The following is a 20,978-nucleotide window of genomic DNA, read 5'->3' as shown; positions in this document are numbered from 1 at the left end:
TTGTATTTCTGGATCTGGGTTACTTCACTCAGTATGACTTTTTCTAGTTCCATTTTTGTAAATAGATCCATATCTATCACCGTGCATAAAACTCAAGTCCAAGTGTATCAAAGACCTCAACATAAAACCAGTTACACCAAACGTGATAGAAGAGAAAGTAGGGAATAGACTTCAGCACATTGGCACAGGAGACAACTTCCTGACCAGAATACCAATAGAATAGGCACTAAGATCAATAATTATTAATAAATGGGACCTCTTGAATGGAAAAACTTCTGTAAGGCAAAGGACACTGTCAATAGGACAAACTGACAGCCCACAGAATGGGAAATGTTCTTCACCAACTCCACACACATCTCATTGAGAACTGATTTCCAAACTACGTACTCAAGAAACTAGACATCAAAAAACTAAATAATCCAATTAAAATGGGATACAGATCTGAACAGAGACTTCTCAACAAAGGAAGATCAAATGGCAGAGAAATGTTCATCTTCCTATGTCATTAGGGAAATGCAAATCAAAACGACTCTGAAATTCCATCTCACACCTGTAAGAATGGCTAAGATCAAGAATACAAGTGACAGCTCATACAGGAGGGATTTGGCACAAAGGGAACACTCCTCCATTGCTGTTGGGAGTGGAAACTTGTACAGACACTTTGAAAATCATTATCACAGTTTCTCAGAAAATTGGGAATTGACCTACCTTAAGACCCAGCTATACCACTCCTGGGAATATAACCAAAGGACACTGTCTATTTCACGAGGATACTTGATCAACTATGTTTATAAAAGATTTATTCATAAATTTATTCCTAAATCCAGCCAGAAACTGGAAACTAGCTACACATCCATCAATAGCAGAAGGGATAAAGAAAATATGGTATACTTACACAATGGAGTATTACCCGACTGTTAAAAGCAATGACAACTTTGTAATTAATTTTAATGGAAGAACTATTTTAAATTATTTCAAATGGCATTCTGTTTTTAATTTAATCCATGGTATAAATGACTGCCATCCACCTCTTTATATTTTTAATTGTTTGATGTATGTGCATGTGTGTAAGACTCTGCCTCATATGTGAGGCTTCTCAAAAGGCCAGGAGTGGGTGTGGCATCTACAGAGTTAAAACACAAGTGGTTATGAGCTGCCTAACATTGGTGCTGGAATCAAACTTGGGTCCTCTAGAAAGCAGGACGTGCTCTTAACTGTCAAACATCTCTCCAGTCTTGTACTAACATTTTATGAATTATGTGCTCAATCTATAACTTCTGATATTGTTTGCCCTCCTTGTGGCTCTCTAAGCATGTACAACATAGCTAGCTGGTATTGGGTGAGTCTCTTCAGGTCTCAAAAAATAATTATTAGTGATTGTGGTTAATTTATCTAATACTTTTTAATGCAAGAGAAAATAATTTGGAATTGCAAACTAAAACATTTTTGTCTAAGAAAAAATACCATGTTTTTCATGTTTTTAATATAGTTGCCTGCCCTTTGCAGTCATATGTATCTCCTAAGTAAACCAGATCACAAAATGAGAGGTTGTGAGTTATGTTGCGAAATAATCTTGAAGATAGTTGAGTTGTTATTTTTATTTCCATTTACTTAATGTACTTACGAAGCATCTTTTCGTATCTTTTCTGTTTCTGCCAAGACACGCTTCTCAGACTTTCAAAACATTATTTCATGGAGATGGTGACATGGCTCCTTGGATTTTCTTTGTAAATACGAGGACCTGGATCTGGGTCCCTAGTGCCCATTAACAGTCAGATGTAGCACTCGAACACTGGCAGGGGGTGGTGAAGACAGGAGGTTCCTTGGGCTCGGTGCATAGCCAGTCTAGCTGAAATGGCAAAATCCACTTGAAGGGAGAGATCCTGACATAAAAACAAAAACAGGAGAAAGATAGATCTGCTGTCAGTCCATGGCCTCCACACGCACACACACACACACAAAGACCAAAGACACTATTCCTTGTGAACACTATACAGAATTAAAATTAAGAGTTTTAGTTTCTTTAAATGTCATGTTACCAGTGCCTTCAAGCCAGAAGACTATTTGCATTAATAAATTTTCTGTGCATCTCATTTTGAGGTCAGTGCTTTTAAAGGACTCTTGAAAGTGCTGCTCTTTATTTATACTGCTCTCCTGAAGCAATGAACCTCTTTTTTTCTTATACATAAAGATTTATTTTCCTTATTTTACATATCGATCCCAGTTTCCTCTCCTTTCCTCTCTCCCTCCCTCCCATGCCCCCCAACCACCCTCTCATTCCACCCCCACCCCCAACTCCACAGGGAGGGTAATGCCTTCCAGAAGGGGTCAACAAAATCCTGGTTCCACTTTCAGAGGTCCATTAGACTGCCCAGGCCTTCTAATTGAGACCCATGTTCAGCGGGTCTGAGTCGGTCCCATGCTGGTTTCCCAGCTATCAGTCTGGGGGCCCATTAGCACCCCCTTGTTCAGGTCAGCTGTCTCTGTGGGTTTCTGTAGCCTGGTCTCATCAGAGTCCTAATAGAATGATAAAGGCTGATGAGAATAGGAGATCAGGGCTATTAAATGTGGAATTTAGAATTAGAGTGAGGTCATTGAGATAGAGAAGGAGAGGGCTGATTAGAAAAAGGAAAGAAAGAAAGAAAATTACTATTTACATTAAAACTAGCCCACTTTGTGGATCTAAGTTAAAAAAAAATACACTATACCTTTTTTTCACATTTAATAAATCTTGTGGATAAAGAGAGACTTATAGGCACTTCGATATAAAAAGGTACATGTATCTAGTAGGAGAGAAGGTAAGAAGACATTTCCATGATAAGATGAGAAATCGTGCTTAAACACTTAGGTTTGCAACAGAGGCCCACGGAGAGGAAATGTTTCCAACAGGAACACCAAGGTGAGTGAGAGAAAGGGTTCATAAAGAGAGAGATTCTGAATATTTTAACACAGCTATCTAGATCATCTACTCAGTCATTTTTATTTTCTGTTATTTTGAATTTCTTTATTTTTTTGTTGTTTTTTGTTTGTTTGCTTAGTACCAAAATAAAATTCAACACTTTGTCAAAATTGAGGTATTATTTGAGGAAGCCAGCTCAATCAGTTTTATTAGTCATTGGAAATTTAACACTGAGTATCTTGGTTTCATGTTGTGTGTGGGGGGGGAGGGAAAGAGAGAGAGGGAGGGAGAGAGGGAGAGGGAAGAAACAATTTGCTTGACAGGAATTATGAAGTATTCCAGAGGCTATAGTTATTGATCTGACATCTTTAAAAGCTTCTCCAGAATAAATGCTTATTAATAGTTGCCTGAGGCATAAATATACATTTTCTTTGAGATAAATTTAAAATTTGTCTTTCCTTTGACTGAAGGTTTATTTAATTTTTCTTGCTCTGTTTCCAATAGCCTATTAGGTCATTATAATAGCTTGTGTAGTAAGCCGGGAGGGCTGGGCAACCCTCCCATGTGCTCTTAATTAGTAAGATTTCTAGAAGTTCCACAGCAGAATATGATATAATTTTAAGTAAAGCAGTTTCAGAGAGAAAGGAGCATAGCAACATGCAGTTGAGAATAATTAGGTTATGAATTCATGTGGTTATAAAAATGATGCTGTGAGTATGAGATGGGGACATTCACATTAGACTCAGAGCATGAGGCAAGTGTATTGCCTCTTCTAATAACAAATCACTTAGAGGGATTCTAAGTTTATAAAAGCATAACATTTGAGAATAGCATATAAACTCCTCTTGAGATCTTTCAGAAATTAAGTTAGCAGAATGCCTGATAAAGTTCCTTAAGAAAACAAACTTTATTGAGAAGGCAAAATTTTATAATTCACAATTTATGTAAACACAGCTGGTAGAGAAACCTTTACTCTTTAAAGGGGAATAAGACGTACTTGAATGGGGTATCACCCGTACTTAAGGAGCTTACCAATTTTGGAGTGCCACTGGTATTTCACGAGTAATCAAAATAAATTCAAAGTATAGAGACACAGAGACTTGAGGAAAAACCAGGCTAGAAACAAAATAACCTTTTAAGTCTTCCAAGAGGCAGTGAAGCCTAACCTACAGCTTTAAACATTGAGTGAGAGAGTATAGGATCATCAGAGAGTGAAACAATAATTAGTACTGATCTCTCCAATCTGACTGCTGCACAAGTATGCGTTACTCTTATTGTCAAGAGTTTCTGAGGTCAAACATAATTCAGTCTGATAGATAAGAAAATTAACTCAGACATCTGGCTGAGTGTCTCAGCTTGTAGATAGTAGGCCAAAACACTGTCCCATAAAATTTGACTATTGAGTCTCTTAAAGACAAGGGAATGACCTCCAGGCTCTCACTTTACTAAACTTAGCCTGTGGAGCATGATGAAATGAAGCTCTCTACTCCACACAGTCTTATCCCAACATAAAATCTTTCCATGCTCCTATTTATCAACTCATTTATAACAATCTGTATCTTTCTGTCTACTGTCTTTTAATATTAATTGGTATAGAAAAAAATGAACCTTCATTTTTAGAAAGACACATTAAGAATAACAGTTCTTTTTTAAAATGTGCTTATAAGTCAGATGACATTTCTAGCATCATCAAAGTGGGAAGATTTGCCCCTTTTTCTTGCATTCTTATTACAATGATCCTGGAATTGTACTCAATGAGTTACTGTGGGATAATCTGTAAATATGTTTTACTCTCATAAGTTAATAAAGAAGCTGCTTTGGCCTATAGCAAGGCAGAATAAGGCTAGGCAGGAAAACCAAACTGACAATGCAGAAAATAAGAAGGGCAAAGTTAGAGAATGATGCTGGCAGCTGCCAGAGAAGCAAGATGCTAGAGGACAGGTGAAACCAGGAGCTGTGTGGCAAAACATAGATGAATAGAAATGGGTTCATTTCAGATGTAGGAGCTAGCTAGTGTTAAGCCTGAGCAGTAGGCCGAACATTCTGTAATTAATATAAGCTTCTGTGTGGTTATTTAAAACTGGGCAGTCAGGACAAAAGAAAAGCTTCACCTCCATTTACAGTGAGTCTTTGAAGTCTCTAATTGAAGAGAAAATAGGGCTTACCTAGACAGTATAGAAAAACAAAATCACATAATTTGAAATATAGAACGTAAATGAGGTAGAGCCTGTTGTGAATGCGAAGCAAAGTGGAGCGGAAGAAGGAAGATGGAAGAAGAAAATATTAAGAGAAACAGTAACTTGTATGAGAGGTTTCACTGATTGGGACAAGAGGCCCTAAGGTGTTCAGAGGAAGTCACAAGACCTTAGTCTTGTCACCATGACACAGGCACTGAAGATAAGCAAGTCCTTGGGAACAAGTGCGGAAAAAGAGCTGTGTAAACAGTCCTGAATAAAGCAAATGTTGTAGCTTACTCCAGGGAACAGAAAAACCAGAAATGCTGTGAACTGTGAGAAACCTAGTGAAGACTTAGAAAATGGAGAGGCAAAACCTTTAGAAACTGGTAAAGAAATTGAGTGTTATGTGGTGAGAAATGGCAGTCAATAAAGATATTCAACCAGAAAAGATGGGTGCGTAACACAAATAATAAATGGCCCAGAGTCAGATATTGGGGTTCAAGGGGTTCAAGCTTCAAGCTGAAGATCAGAGAAGCAAAGCAGCCAAGCTAGTACATCTTACCTCTGCCAGCCAATATGGCAATCCTGTCTCCACAAATCCTCAGAGGCAAAAGCTCTGAATTTCTGTCTCATCCTCCTTATATTCCTTTCTCCACCCAGCAATATCTTCCTGTCTCCACCTCCCTAGTGCTGGGATTAATGGCATTTGATCCCAAGTACTAGGATCAAAGGTGTGAGCTCTGTTAGCCTTCCCTCTTGTGTAGGCCAGGGTGGCCTTGAACTCAGAAGGATCCATCTGCCTGCCTCCTGAGTCCCTGGAATAAAGGTGTGCTCTACCACTGCCTAGCTTCTTCAGGTAAGTAGTGTGGCTGGCTTTCTGATACTTCAGTCAATACTTATTAAATCATAAATAATATATAACCACATGGGTGATCATGTTCACGTTCACAAAATGTAACCCTGTGGAAGCTAGATTCTAATTCTACACTGTCTAGGTAAGCCCAGTGAGGATGAAAAGGAGCTTGGGTGAGTGGTGTGTTCTAAAACAACTATTTAGAGCCCTGTAAGTGCTTAGGAATACAGTCTAGACAGAAAACAGAAGAGGATCCAGGACTAATACTTAAAGTTATCCTTACACAAAAGCTAGGCAGAGGAGGAGAGAATAGTGAAATCATAGAAAATCGTAGACTTTGTCTGGCCACCAGAGACTTGGCTGTTGTGATGCATAACGTACAGATGCCTATGACTTTGCATTTTCATGGTCATCCGTTCTACTGTCATTCGGTGTGACTTTGCCAGGAAAGATTTTAATTCGAACTTTTGTTTATAGTTTATAAAAACTGAATAAATGCAAATTGTATTAATAGTGTTAGTGATCATCTTTATGTTAATACAAATCAGTGTATAGAGGAAAGGCAGTCTATATACAATGCCTTCTTAAATATTGAAATCTTGAAATGGATGACTCTGGCACTACAAGCAACTATCCTATCAGGATAAATTAATAAGAGTTGCATTTCTTCTTGCTATTATGTAATACTTATATCTCTAGAACAGTTGTGAACTATCCACAGAACAACCACAGAGTGTCTAGAAGGATGCTGTGTCTAGTTATCCAATTAGCTTAGTCTACCCAAATTTTAGCTGAGTTTTCTTTCCCCTTAGCGAAGGTTTTTTTTTAACTGTTTTCAAAAGTTTATTGTTTTAAATTTATATTTAATATGGAATAAACTCTGTTATGGAAAGAAGAAAGACCCAAACAACAAAAGCAGTTTCATTTGGTGTATAAATACCAACATAGAAAAAGCAATCTGTTATCTTGCCTCACTTTTCACATTTTCCTATCAAATTAAGTTGGATAAAAGTTCCAAATCTTCTTCAGGAACTACTTGGTTGTTTTCTTCAACAGCAGTTTTCACTTAATACAGAACAACCCTGTAGCAAATGCCCAGATTTTGTACTGACATGTGTAATTTTCCAGAAGAAATGTCAAGTCCTATTGCTTCCCCCTCAATATGAATTGATTAGATGCAATGTCAGAGTTCTATTAAGAACATCTGAAATGGAGAAGGAAAGTGGGTACATCCACGGTAATACTAATATTTTGTTTCTAAAGAGGGTTTTTTTTTTTTTTGCTAAAACAGCACATTCCTCTAGCCTTGAATGAGAGTAATATCAAATTTCAGACTAATTGATGAAGTACAAACACTTGTGTTTACATTCTGTTATTTTTACACTTGTATACCTGGTCCTCAGGGGACTTCCTGATTCCTGGAGATAGGCCTTAGCTTTGGGATCTCCTGAATCACCCAGCTGTAATGTAGCTATAGATGTATGTGTCCAATTCCAACACCTCCCAGATGAAGCAGGGATGATTCTTTATGCTAAATGTCTGCAAACATGGTTTACAGAACTTCTTCCAAACCTATGGGTATGTGGTACAGCCTTGACTGTTTTTTTATAACCAAGTTTAATAGTAGTTTTAAAATCTAATTATAAGTCAGGCCTGTAAGCCCAGCTATTCTAAGTGCTGAGAAAGGAGTATCATGAGTTCAAGAACAGTCTGAATGGCAGAATGAGTTCAAGGCCAGATTGAGTACCTTAGGGAAACATGACATCAATATAAAACAACAGAGAAAGGCTGGATAAATAGTTCTGTCCTGGCGTGTTTGTCTAGCACATACAAGGTCTGAGGCATAATCCCAAGTACTCCCCACAAATCCAGTTATAGTAGTTATTGTATGGGTTTCTGAGAAGAAGGCTTTGATCATGTTCTAATTCATAAAAGTTCAAGTCAACATAGACATAGCCCTTATGATAGAAAGTATGATAAGATAATTTTGTAGAATAACACATACTTTATAACTTTATTATAAACCATTTGAATGTAATAGATGGGGGCTGGCATTACTATTACTAATAAAACAATGCCAGTTTTTCAGTCCTATCACTTCTCAAGTGAAGGAAGAGTTGTAATCAAGAAAGTGTTAGAGCAGAGCTTAACAGGTCTTTGCTTCATCTCCTGTCCTGGAGCACCCATTTCATTTCCACAGACTGCCTTCCCATCTATTGCTCAAGAGAGCCGAACTGTTTCCCACCTCCATTGTTTATGTGACAACCCAGAGCATACTGCATCTCTTTTCCCAACTTCACCGCAAATGTTGACTACTGTGCAACCTAAAAGAGGTTCCCATTTTAATCTTTCTTAACAACCTAAATGCTTCCTTTTCCAACATTTTTATAAGTTTTAATGATTCTACTTGTTCATTTCTTTACATTAAAAATATTCATTCCTATTGGATGGACTGCATCTAGAAGACTGATAGTGTTGTTTTGTTAACTCTAGCTATCCATTGGCTGGTACAGTGGTTGGCACACAGGCTGCAATTAATACACATTAGTTAAATAGATATCTTCTATATTTTTAGTGTCAGACAATAGCTCTCTTTATGTAATAACATCGTGATATTTTAGTTACACAATTTTTTTTAAGAAAATAGGTTTTATGTTACATTATTGAAAACTTCACTAGAGGGGTGTTTTGAAATAAAAAGATAATGAATAAAAATGACTTACTGCTCCTTTGAAAGAACTTGTACAGATGAAAGGAGCCTAAAATATACATGTAGGTCTACCATAAGTTCTTCATTCACTACTCCTCAGCCTTGATTGCAATGGTTTCTTCTTGTCTCGGGCCCAGCAATTTCAAGTCAGAAAATTAGGGAACTGTTCATCTGCCAGTTTATTCTGTGTGACATTTGAGACAACCTCACCTTTTCTGCATATTCCCATAACTGTTGTTTATTTAATGCCAACTGGGCATCAGTACGAGAACTCAGTGTCATCAAAACAGCGGCGACTATGTCAATGCTAACCCAATGATTACTCTCACTATGTGGGCATGGCTCTGGGTCTCAACCTGTCTGAAAATATTTGACTCGTGATCCTATCATCTTGGCTTCTCTCTCTCTTTTTTTCCCTTTCACTGTCATTTTACATCTGGACCTATCATCTATTTTATTGACAACTAGCTATTTTCCTGTATTTTTATCACGTGTGATTTAAATTTTTAGGATAAGGGTAAAACAAACACTTAATAGTCCCTTCAGTGCTCACTGAGCTCTTATATCTTAACTACTCTATTTCAATACTGGGAAGCAGTTTCAGTTTTACTGATGAGGCAATAAAGTTAAGAGAAAAAAAATTGGAAATATACTAAATATGTCACTAAGAATTAGAGTTCCTCAAATAAAGCTTCCTCCAGGCAGCAGCAGTTGAGCCCTCTGCCCTGCCACCCATATTTTAGTCCAGTGACTTACAGGCTTTCACAGTGAGCAGTTTGGTTCATCTGGAGACAACCAGCCATCTGGGAGGAAATGTTTAGGTTAAAAGATCTGCGTCAGAGGTTGGGAATGTTGAAACATGAGCAAAGAAAATAAATGTGTTCAGGGACTTAAACTTACAGCAAGCATATTTACCCCACGTGAATATCTTGTGTGGCTGGGGGAACCCAGATATTTCACCTCTGAGGCAATAGTTGAAGCAGAGAGTAATAGAAGTAATGGCAATAAAGGGAGTGACTTGGCTATTCCAAGAATGATGCTTTTCATTTTCAATTTTCTTAACTGAGTCTCTAGGTAAGAAAGTATAAACTGGTCTCTGTGGGCTCTGCTCATGTGAGAGACATTGGGTCACTACCTACAACATAACAGATACTATAATAAAAGATTGCTGTCTTAAACACACACACATACACACACTGTGATAGGAAAAGATTGTACTCCAAGTATGGCACTTTGTGCTTTATATCAAATAAGGGTCACACAAAGGATTAAGGAACTTTTGATTGGGTGTGAAGAAAGACATCAGATAAGATTGGTTGCAGACTTTAGTTTTTGTTAAAGCAGTCTTTAAGTCAAAGATGTTGGTGTAATCTCAGGATACAATATGAGTAATAGAGATCATGAAAGCTGCAGGGATGGGTAGATAATCACTATGGTAACTTGAATCCCTGTACTGGTAAGACTCAGAGCTGTCAAGAGGAAACTGGCACTCATCCACTTCCTGTTTCAGAAGTTGAGAACTTCTTCTGGAGGGCACACTCCCACAGTCAAAGAACATTCATAAGCAGAGTAAAACAGGATGCCACAGGCATGTAAGAAAGTCACATTACTGGGAAACTTTCATCTGAAAGAAGACAGAATAGTTTTCTTCTATTCACTAAAAGATTTATACCATCTATGTGTCCGGTACCAATATAAGTTATAAGGATGCTACTGGGAATAAGAGAAGCGACTTGCCTGCATAGAATTTATATTTCAGTAAAGAAACCAAATAAAGAGCATCTTTCAGAGTGTGGTCATCACTGCTCAAATGAAACACTAGAAACGACAATGGCAAGGGATCAATCTGAGTGAGATGCAGGAGCTATTTAGAAAGAAGGCTCTGGGGGTTCTCAAGAGATATAAAAGCTCTAGCTCAGTAATACTGAAGGGGGAAAGAAGAATGGGATGAGAGATTCTTCATTAAGAGGAGCTCAGAATGCATTATAACATTAAACAGAAATATCCTTGCAGAACGTTAGACAGACAATTGTTGTGATAGTATTTTTGTTGTGATGGTATTTCCATTTTCGAATGACAGTAACATGGAAACAAAAGTAAGAGAAAATTAGTGGAGTGAACAAACAAGTGAGAATCAAGATTGTGGTTGTCAGTGTAATACAGAAAGACGACTGAGATTTGGAAAAGTAAAGTCATCTTAGATTTGTATATAATGATTTGCTTCTTTAAAAGAAAAATGCACAAAATATAGAACATATTATCATTCAGATAAGTGGATTGTGTTCTATATAATATTATTTATTGCTCTTTATTAGAACAATTGTCTTTTATTGTTACAAATAGATTTTTATATATCCCCCCTTTTAATTTAAATTTGAAACAAGCTTGTTTTACATGCCAATCTCAGTTCCTTCTTCCTCCCTTCCTCCTCTGCCCCCATAACTCCCTATACCATCCTCTTTTGTTCCCCAGGGAGGGTGAGGCCTTCCATGAGGGATCTTCAGTGTCTGTCATATCATTTGGAACAGGGCCTAGGTCCTCCCCTGTGTGTGTCTAGGCCGAGAGAGTATCCCACTATGTGGAATTTTTAAAAGCATGTTCTACTTGTAATAATGAGTGCTAATGGAAAGATATGGTAGAGCTAGTTGAAAAATGCAAAAGCAAAAGCCTTTCGTTGGGCCTTTGGCATTCAGAACTACCCAGCCCTCATTTGTTGCCGAACTCAGACCTTGTGCTGCCAGGGAATCTAATAGTCTATTTTTTTCCTAATGTGAAATGTCCTGATTTTAAAGAGTTGGCAACAGATCCAAATTAACTAAACAAAGTAAAATGAAACACTATGAGAATATAAATAGGGCGGGGAAGAAGACAAAGGAAAGAGGAGGAGAAGATGTCAAATGCTCATTCACTTTTATTCCCCCTGCAATTTACCATTCTGCCGCCTCTGCTGTGGGATCCCCATTGCAACCACTTTTTGTGATAAATCTGAGTATATTGTAGTGCTTGTGTTGTGAAAGCATTATTCAAATGCATAAGGTGAAAATATCCAAGAGCTCTTAAAAAAAAAAAAAGTGTTATTAACCAGAGCCCTGGAGTCCCCATGGAGAGGAGACTTGGCTGTGGCAAGGGTGATTCTTAACCTCCTGTATACTTTATAGTCTGCAAATCCTACACTGTGGGAACCTCAGAAAAGAAACCAGGCTTTTCCATTGACTCCAAGGCTGTGTCAGCACATGCCAGACCTAGCAGGCCCTTTGCATTACAGGATAGGGGTCCAAACAGCTGTAAATAGTTTATGCCAAGATCCCTACAAGTGTGACAAACACACAGCATTCTAAGTGCCTCGGGAGGCCAGTTAAAACTAGGAGACATCACAGATGACAATCTCTGAATACTGTGGCCCCACCTCTCAGGGCTGATGGCCATGGTGGTTTTGTTCTGTTCTCTCCTCATCAGAAATGACATTGAGGTTGGAAGTTACTTATACATGAGTTTGCTTTAACTTTTAGCGAGTGATTTTTGGAGCTATATATTTCCTAAAATGAAATGACTGCCTAGATGTTGAATTCCTACATGTTTTGTATGCCCTGTCGTGTGACGTGCTTGTACAGCTTTCCTCTAGGTTTATCCAACCAAGGGAGGAAATTAATGAATATATTCACATATCAGAAACTGCATTATTAAGACCTGAAAGACCTTTTGCTGCATTAGAAATTCTTTGTGGACTCTTTCAATATTGTTTTCCTTAGCTCACAAAGTTTCTGACTAGAAAATTAGTCTTTTCTAAAGGAATTCCATTTCTATATGAGCATCTCTTAAGTCCTGTTTTTATTATTTACAATTTTGGAGTATTCTTGAGTCTTTATATCAGATTTATTTGGTAACATGTTGTCATCAGTTACTAGTGACATGGGGTTGGGAAAGCCAAAGTCATACAAGATGAGCAATGGCCATTTAGTGTTCTTATGACTATGTGTATGGCTGTCAGTGGCCATGCTACCTTAGAAACAATTAGTGTAAATGGACATTCACTTCTAACTGGAGAATTACAGTGAATTTTATATAAGGCAGCAGTGGAAAAAAGAGAAATAAGGGTGCTGATGCTGAAACACTGCCTAATGAAAAGCTAAGTATGCACAAAGTCAAGTGAATTTTACTACAGAAGGAGATATTCTTGTATTTGGCTATTATTCATAAAATAATAGGATTCCTGAGACAAGCTGTGGTGGCACACACCCTTAATCCTAGCATTTGGGTGGCAGAGGGAGGTGGATCTCAGTTCCAGGGCAGGCTCCAAAGCAATACAGAGAAACCCTGTTTGAAAACAAACAAACAAACAAAAAATTACTATTTCTCAGTTGATATAAAACTCACACTAGCCTGAGGGTGAGGCACATGCATTTAATCCCAGAAGGAAGAATGATCTCTGAGTTTGAGGTCAACCTGGTCTATAGAGCAAGATCCAGGACAGCCAGGGCTACAAAGAGAAACCCATCCTAGAAAACAACAATAAAAATAACTAAAGCAATATTTAAAATCCCAATTGCTTTGAATAACTTTGCAACTAACTATATCAACAATTACAACAATAATAATTAAAAATTCACTAAAATTTTAACTGGGTGGTGGTGGTACACACCTTTAGTCTCAGCACTCAGGAGGCACAGACAGACATATCTCAGGAGGCACAGACAGAATTTGAGGCTAGCTTTGTATACAGAAAGGGTTCCAGGACAGCCAGACATATACAGAGAAACTCTGTGTTGAAGAAACTAGGAAAAACAAAAACAAAACAAAACAAACAAACTCATACTAGTTGGGGATTATTATCAGTGCACTTTTTAATATATTCATCAATCAAATAAATTTGTGGTTATGTTGAGAAACTGTAGATAAACTAAGAGTATAATTATGAATAAAAACATTTGGATAAGTTAGGAAAATTAATAAAACATCAGCAAGGACAAGAGTTTATAAACATTAACTTTCTTTATGTAATTGTGTAGGCAAGTTCCTTATTTTATTGTTTAGAATCCAAAACCTAAGGATAAACCTTGGCTATCTTTTGCTCTACGTTGAAATAACAAGAGCTATCCAGCCAGTAATAAGTCAGCTTCGTGTTGTCAATTAATCTTGATCAGAGAGGAGCCTTGAACAAAACTGGGCCCACTCTGCTGTTTGCCTTGCCAACTACACTCTACTCCTCTGTCTTGCAAATAAGGCTAAGGGACTGTTGGATTGATAATCTCCCAACCCCAGCCCTGGAGAGGGTAGCAGTTGTCAGTGTAGATTTTATGAATTTCATTCCCCGAGGACCCATAGGTGAGCACACAATCCCGACAAGAAAATCGAGACATAAGGAGACACTCCTTGGGTAAAGTCTCTGCCAACTTCTTCATGTTCTGTATTTGTGATAAAAAGAAAAGCAGAAACCAAAACGAACAAACATTGATTGAGACAGTGCATGCCAAGCCCTGATTTTTAGAACTAATGAAGAACAAATACAGTCTGGAGAGGGACTTCTATAGAAGAAGCTATTATACTTCTGTTAAAATTGATTACTCTGACACATTCTTCTTCGGTGCTTTGACCGGTGATCATTGTGTTGGCTCTGTGGAATACAAGAGACTTTTCAAGTTTGATTTGATGACACGAGTAGGTTCTCATTTCTCTCATTTACCAATTGTATTGCCAGCCTTTCTATTCTCCAGCATCCTTCTTAACAGAAAGTTTACTATCATAATGTATGACTCATAGGACTTTTTCTTGGATAAAAGAAAATCTAGACAGAAAATGTACAGCTGTGATCATTAACTTTTAGTTCCTTTGCTAAATAATTTTAATGAAATTTTTGACAGAACAGTGGTCTACATCCAATAGCACTAGATAAAGCATGTCTAACACACACACACATACACATACATACATAATTTATTAACTAAATGTGTTCATTAAAGATAAAATGATATGTTGTCCCAAATACAATTTAAAATGAAACCTAACAAGAAGGAAAACACTATGTAAACTTTGCCATCGCCATTTTCAATCAATAGATTTTATTTTGATTATAACTAGAAACAGAAGTAAAGCTAAGTTGGCTTTTTCAACACTGACCATATAAAAACAGCAATTATCACTAATGTGAGCAAGGAAGATTGCATGCTTCAGAAATATAAATCAGCAAAACAACTGGATTTTCTCTGTGCTTTGAATGGATCATTATGAGAAATCAAATTTTATATGGTAGATAGATCCACATTTGGCACCCATTCCTGCACAGACTTTTTAATGATTGTTTAACTTAAATTAGAAAAATCTTGTTTTTCACGTTCAATCCAATCCAGTTCCCTCTCCCTCCCCTCCTCCCCTGCCCCCCCCCTGCCAATCCCCTATCCTATCCCCTTTCTGCTCCCCAGGTCTTCCGTGGGGGATTTTCAAAATCTGTCACATCAGTGTGAGCAGAGCCTAGCCTTCCCCCATGTATCTACACTAAGAGAGTATCCTTCTGTGTAGAATGGGCTCCCAAAGTCCATTTGTGCACTAGGGATAAATATTGATCCACTACCAGAGACCCCATAGACTTCCTAGGCTTCCTAACTGACACATTCAGAGGGTCTGGGTATGTCCTATGGTGTTTTCCCAGCTATCAGTCTGGGGTGCATGAGCTCTCCCTTGTTCAGGTCAGCTGTTTCTGTGGTTTCTCCAGCCTGGTCTTGACCCCTTTGCTCATCACTCCTCCTTGTCTGCAACTGGATTTCAGGAGTTCTGCTTAGTGTTCAGCTGTGGTTGTCTTCATCATAGACTTTTAGATACATAACAAACTAATAATTTTAGTTTGAACATCTCATTTAGAAACTGTAATTCTTCTCTTTAGTGGTCCAGTTCCTAAGTCCAATTTCCATTCCACTCTTTTATTAAATGGCATTAAATTTCTGCCTCACTTATATTTAGGCTTCATACTTTCATTAGTACATGGATAATAAAATGACGTATTTATTGACTAACTTTTATTAATTTTAGCTTAGAGGTTCTTCATAGATCTGGGCTTATAGAACTCACTTCTCTTTACCTATAATAGAAAAATGAAACAGTGTCTATAATATGATTTGGAATATAGATGGATATTTCACCATAAAAGTGATACTAAAAGAATTGTTTTGGGGGATAAGTTCTTTAAACATCAACAGTAATTGCTTAGCAATTTTACAGCATCTAGATTACTAGATGATCCATACATTTGAAATAGTTACTTTTTTAGTTACATTTTTTTTATATGCAGTTGTTAAGCTAGTATCCCTATTCAGAAGAATATACAAATTTGAAGCCTGACTTGTCTTCTCTCTCCTTGCAAAATTGATTTCAATTTTAAATGACCATGTACTGAAGGCTTGATGAGGAAGATGATGGGGTCCAGCCAGAGGAGTTTAAGATCATCATGAATGCCCTCAAAAAGAGATTTAGGAATTCTGCTCACTGACTCTTAATTCCTCTTTGCTTGTCAGCTAGATGATTTTCGTATTTTAATTATCAGCTGGGGAGGAGGATCAGAGGACAACTTTATAGAGTTGTTTCTTTCCTTCCATCTTTACACGGGTGCCTGCAAGGGCCAAACTCTACTGACCACGCCTCTGTGGCAGCCACTGTCCTCTGCTGAGCCATCTATCTCGCCCATCCTCCTGTACACATAGGTAAGCTGCTGTGTTCTGCTGAGTGTTTTCTGCCATCGCACTAGCACTGAATAGTAAACAGAATAATTCTATCGATCCACAAACTAGAACTTTGAAAACTATGCACCAAAAACTGAACCCTTTCTTTTTATAAGTTTGCTGGTATTTAGTATAATGACAGGAAGAAGACTGAAGTCCCTTCCCCCATAAGATTTGGATATGTTTGCGGTGTAGTAAAAGCTTTTACTCACTTAAGTCACTTGGAAAATATTATGGTATATGCCGGTCCACTTTTCTCGTAAATAATGAAATGGGACTTGTGGCCTCAGAGCTTTTGTAGCAGTTATATGAGCTAATGTTGTGAAACACTTACATTGAACACTGGTTATTTTAAACTTTTAAATCTAATCAAAGTCTGTTTGCGATATGGCATTATTCAAAGACATCACTCACTTGCAGCTACCTATCATATGTCATAACTTTTGTGTTTCAAGTTACTTTTGCGTAGAAAAGAATAAGTACTGATGTAGGTTCTGAGGACTCCAAAATTGTCAGTTTATTATGATGAGCAAATAAAGCTGGTTAGTTCCACATGCTAAACACACTGGAAATTTAGGCACTACATTTCAGAATCCAGTCATCCCCCTGCTCCAATTCTGACCCCTATTAACTTTCTTACCTCTTTGTGCACCTAACCATCTGTTCATTCTCCAAAGCTCTACTAACACAAGGCCACTGAGTTATTCAACAACTTATTATTAAACGGAATGTTTGAAAAGAGGGAATATGTGCAACCCGGAACAGGAAAAGTAGAAAACCGATCATTAAAAGGTTGTTTTGAACTGAGCTGACTCTCCATCCTTGAATATGCATTATTATTATTTATATACATTTCTCCCTATCCTAGAGATCCAAACCCCAAATTTATACCGCCATGCCCAACCAATTGAAAGTTCTTATTCATATGTTATGCACAGCATTTTGTTTCACAGTTTTCTCATTCAAATATACATATATTTCAATATACCATATATAATGTGTGTGTGTTTATCAAACTTATCATTAAAATGTGTTAAATCAAAGTTAAAGAGGATTGAATTATCTTATTGTCTCTGTTTTGTACAGTTTGGCTGTTGTCTCTTGGAGGTCTGCTCTTTTATGAAGAAGAAACAGGAGGAATTAAGCTGGGGGAGAGGGAAGGTGGGAAAAACTTAATATATTGATTAAGATGTTTGCCTAAATAGCAGGAAAAGAGGGAAGTGGATGTATTTCCCTTAGAGTTCATCTTTTTTAAGATGCCTTGAAATGTTATACATTGCTTCCTATTGTTATTTCTTTCCATCTTTACTGCTTTACCTGTCTCTAAATATTTATCACCTCAGATCTATATTTTTTTCTGATTTGGTATTAATATTATGAACTTATTTTTCTAATATTCTACATAATCTAGAACTAAGTAATAATCTGCCCTAAAACAAATGAATACTAAATACAGAAACACTAAATACAGAAATAATCCATTTCACTGTTGAAAAGTAATTGGAATAAATGTGCCTGTGTGTTCATCACTCTCCTCTTCATTTAATTCATAGCTTTAGTGCAATTTGCCTTGTCCCATTATGTATTTACCGACTCTATACTTGGTTTTATCAGTTATTCACTCAATCTGTCTTCCATACTCCTTTATAATAGCCTTTGTTCTATCATAATTGCAACAGCTTTGGAGGAAACTGATTCCTTCTAATTTATTTATAACAAAAATTTATGTCTTTGTAAAATATGCCATATTAGTTTATAATAGTGCCAGTGTTCTTGACTCTTATTTACAGTTTCTCAAGTTATTTGGGGTATTTTTGTTTGTTATTTTAAAAATACTTGAAGAAATTCATCAAAGTTTTGTGGCATAAGGACAAAGAACTTGGAATGTTATGTTCTGATCATGTTACCCTGTCCAAATTCCTACAGAGGTATTGGGCAATTTAAAAAATTTTCTCATTCTTTGCAACTTCAGTGACGATGATACATCATCAGAATATTGAATACATTAAGGAAGAACATTCAAAGAAATTTGATTAGTTGGCTTTGTTTTATAAAAAGGAATATTAACATGTACTGTTATAATTTAAAATTATTGTGTATTAACTTAATTGTGCTCAATTTCTTCATTTTACACTTCAAATAATCTAAGTCATATAGTAATTATACTACTATTAGTTAAGGTGGGTTTGTTTGTTTGTTTTGAGACAGCATCTTACTGTGTAGTTCTGACTGGCCTGAAAATAGCTATGTAGACCTACCTGGCCTTGAACTCACAGAAATGAATCTTTCTCTGTCTCCTGTGTGCTAAGATTAAAGACTTGCCACCATGCCTCACTTGGCCTCACTTTTTTAAACAGTTATAGATAAATTCTGTAGAGATTATAGAAGCTATATTATGGAAAACAATATTGGGGAATATTTTGTCATTTGTTTCTATATCACTAAATATACTGCCTTTTAGAAATTGAACATTACCTACTGACATCTTCCTGTTGTACTTAAGCAAATCACTCTCTTTAGCATCTCCAGATATACACTTGTTTTTCACTGCTAACCTCTCTGCTATAGATATAACCCAATTTAAGTCATTCCCTGTTCACTGTTGCTATCAGTATAACTTTGTAGCATTCACTGTTGCCATCAGTATAACTTTGTATCACTGTTCACTGTTGCCATCTGTATAACTTTGTATCATTGCTCACTGTTGCCATCAGTATAACTTTGTATCACTGTTCACTGTTGCCATCAGTATAACTTTGTATCATTGCTCACTGTTGCCATTAGTATAACTTTGTATCATTGCTCACTATTGCCATCAGTATAACTTTGTATCATTGCTCACTGTTGACATAAGTATAACGTTGTATCATTGCTCACTGTTGCCATCAGTATAACGTTGTATCATTCACTGTTACCATCAGTATAACTTTGTAGATGTTCATCAAAGCCTGTCATTCTTCCTGAAAATCTTGATTTTTCAATGTGATCAGCTAGGGGGCAGACTTCATGGTATGTCTAAGAGGACACTGAGGTGGGAGGACACATTCTGAATATAGATGGTACCTGACTTCATAAAATGAAGAAAGAAGCACCACTATTCATGTCTCTCTGAATTTGGACCCAGTGCGATCATGCTCCTCCTGTCTGAGCTATAGCTGATCTCACTGCTCTACATTCCCCACTGTACTCGAAAACTGTGGGTCAATAGATTCCCCCTTTTGTAAGCTTCTTTTGTCAGCTATGTTGTGATAGCAAGGAGAAAAGTAACTAATCCTGAATTGATACTGAGAGTAAAGCTGTTGCTGTGAAACACCTGACTAGTTCTTAGACTTTTGGAACTGACTTGTGAGGAAAGAATGTGGAAGAACTTGGCAATGAAGTCTAGAAGAGTCTTCGAATGTAAAGAGAAATTGATGAGTACTCCTTACGGGAGTTTGGAAGAGCAGACAGATAATTTAATACAGGCTTTAAAGGCTTGCTTCGTGGAGTTTCAGAGCAGAACAAGGATGCCTATGGAAAACTGCGCTGGAGGACATTCGTGTTACACTCTCACAATAGGACTCACTTCATTCTGGCCATGTTCTGTAGCACTTAGTTGGATTGCATTTAAAAGTCATGGAATTCATTTGTTGGAGCACATTCAAGATATCACAGCATTCAAGCAGCAGCAGGATTCCAGTTCTCTGTCTTTCTCCAGGTCTATTAGTGTAAGAGAAGAGCAAATGGAGAGGGGAGAGATGGGAACTGTGTGATGTGGAGAAGACAGAAGTGTGAACAGGCTTAAAGCTACAGACACAGCATTCTTGGAGAAGGCCGGTATAATTGTTAACCAGATTAGTGCCATTAAAGGAAAATGATTCTTCACTGGGACATTAGGAAAGATGTCCTGAGAGTAAGACTTTACCTACCAAAGGCTCTGATTTGTGAAAGTGTAAATTTGTTTGAAGGGAGCCAGCACTGAAAATATGCCACTGAAGGATGTTTCTGGTTTTCAAAACAATCCAATTGCTTAGAAAAGTTTAAAACCTCAACCATTTATGTGCCCAGACAGCACTACAACTGTGTTGAAAGGGACCAGACTACATCTTGAGCTTACTGAAGAACTTGGCAGCATGCGCTGCCCAGTGCCCATTTTACAGGCATACAAAATAGAGTGCAAAGGCAATGGAGATCTGAACCAAGGTTCCAGGAAGGTGCCGAGACCAGGCCATGTGACACAAGGCCAGATTCCCTCAAAGGAACCCAGGGGGTCATTGCCTTAGGCTAGGGAAGCCTTAATCACAGTAGAAACCCCAGCATGTTGGAGATGGCAGGCCTGTGAGGGATATACTGAGGAAACTACAAGTACGGAGTGCAGCCAGCCCTAGAAGTAGGCTAAGTGTGGTCCAGACAGCACAACTGCAGAGTCTGGGTTCCCCAAGCCCATGAGCAATGAGCGGCTACCAGAAGCCTAAGGTGGCCAACATAGAGCTGGAGAGGTTGCTGTTGGCCTTACTGGGGTTTTGTTCTTGCCTTGGTCCCCTCTTAAGTTGGAATTCCTTCATTTTGGCTTGGGAATATGTGTCCCGTGTCATGTGCAGAAATTACATAACATTTTTGTTTCCTAGGGACTCACTGTTGAGAGTTTATCTGA

The sequence above is a fragment of the Phodopus roborovskii genome, unplaced genomic scaffold (genome assembly GCF_943737965.1).
Source record: "Phodopus roborovskii unplaced genomic scaffold, PHOROB, whole genome shotgun sequence".
In the NCBI taxonomy this organism is placed as follows: Eukaryota; Metazoa; Chordata; class Mammalia; order Rodentia; family Cricetidae; genus Phodopus; species Phodopus roborovskii.
Note: the sequence above shows the minus strand (reverse complement) of the source record.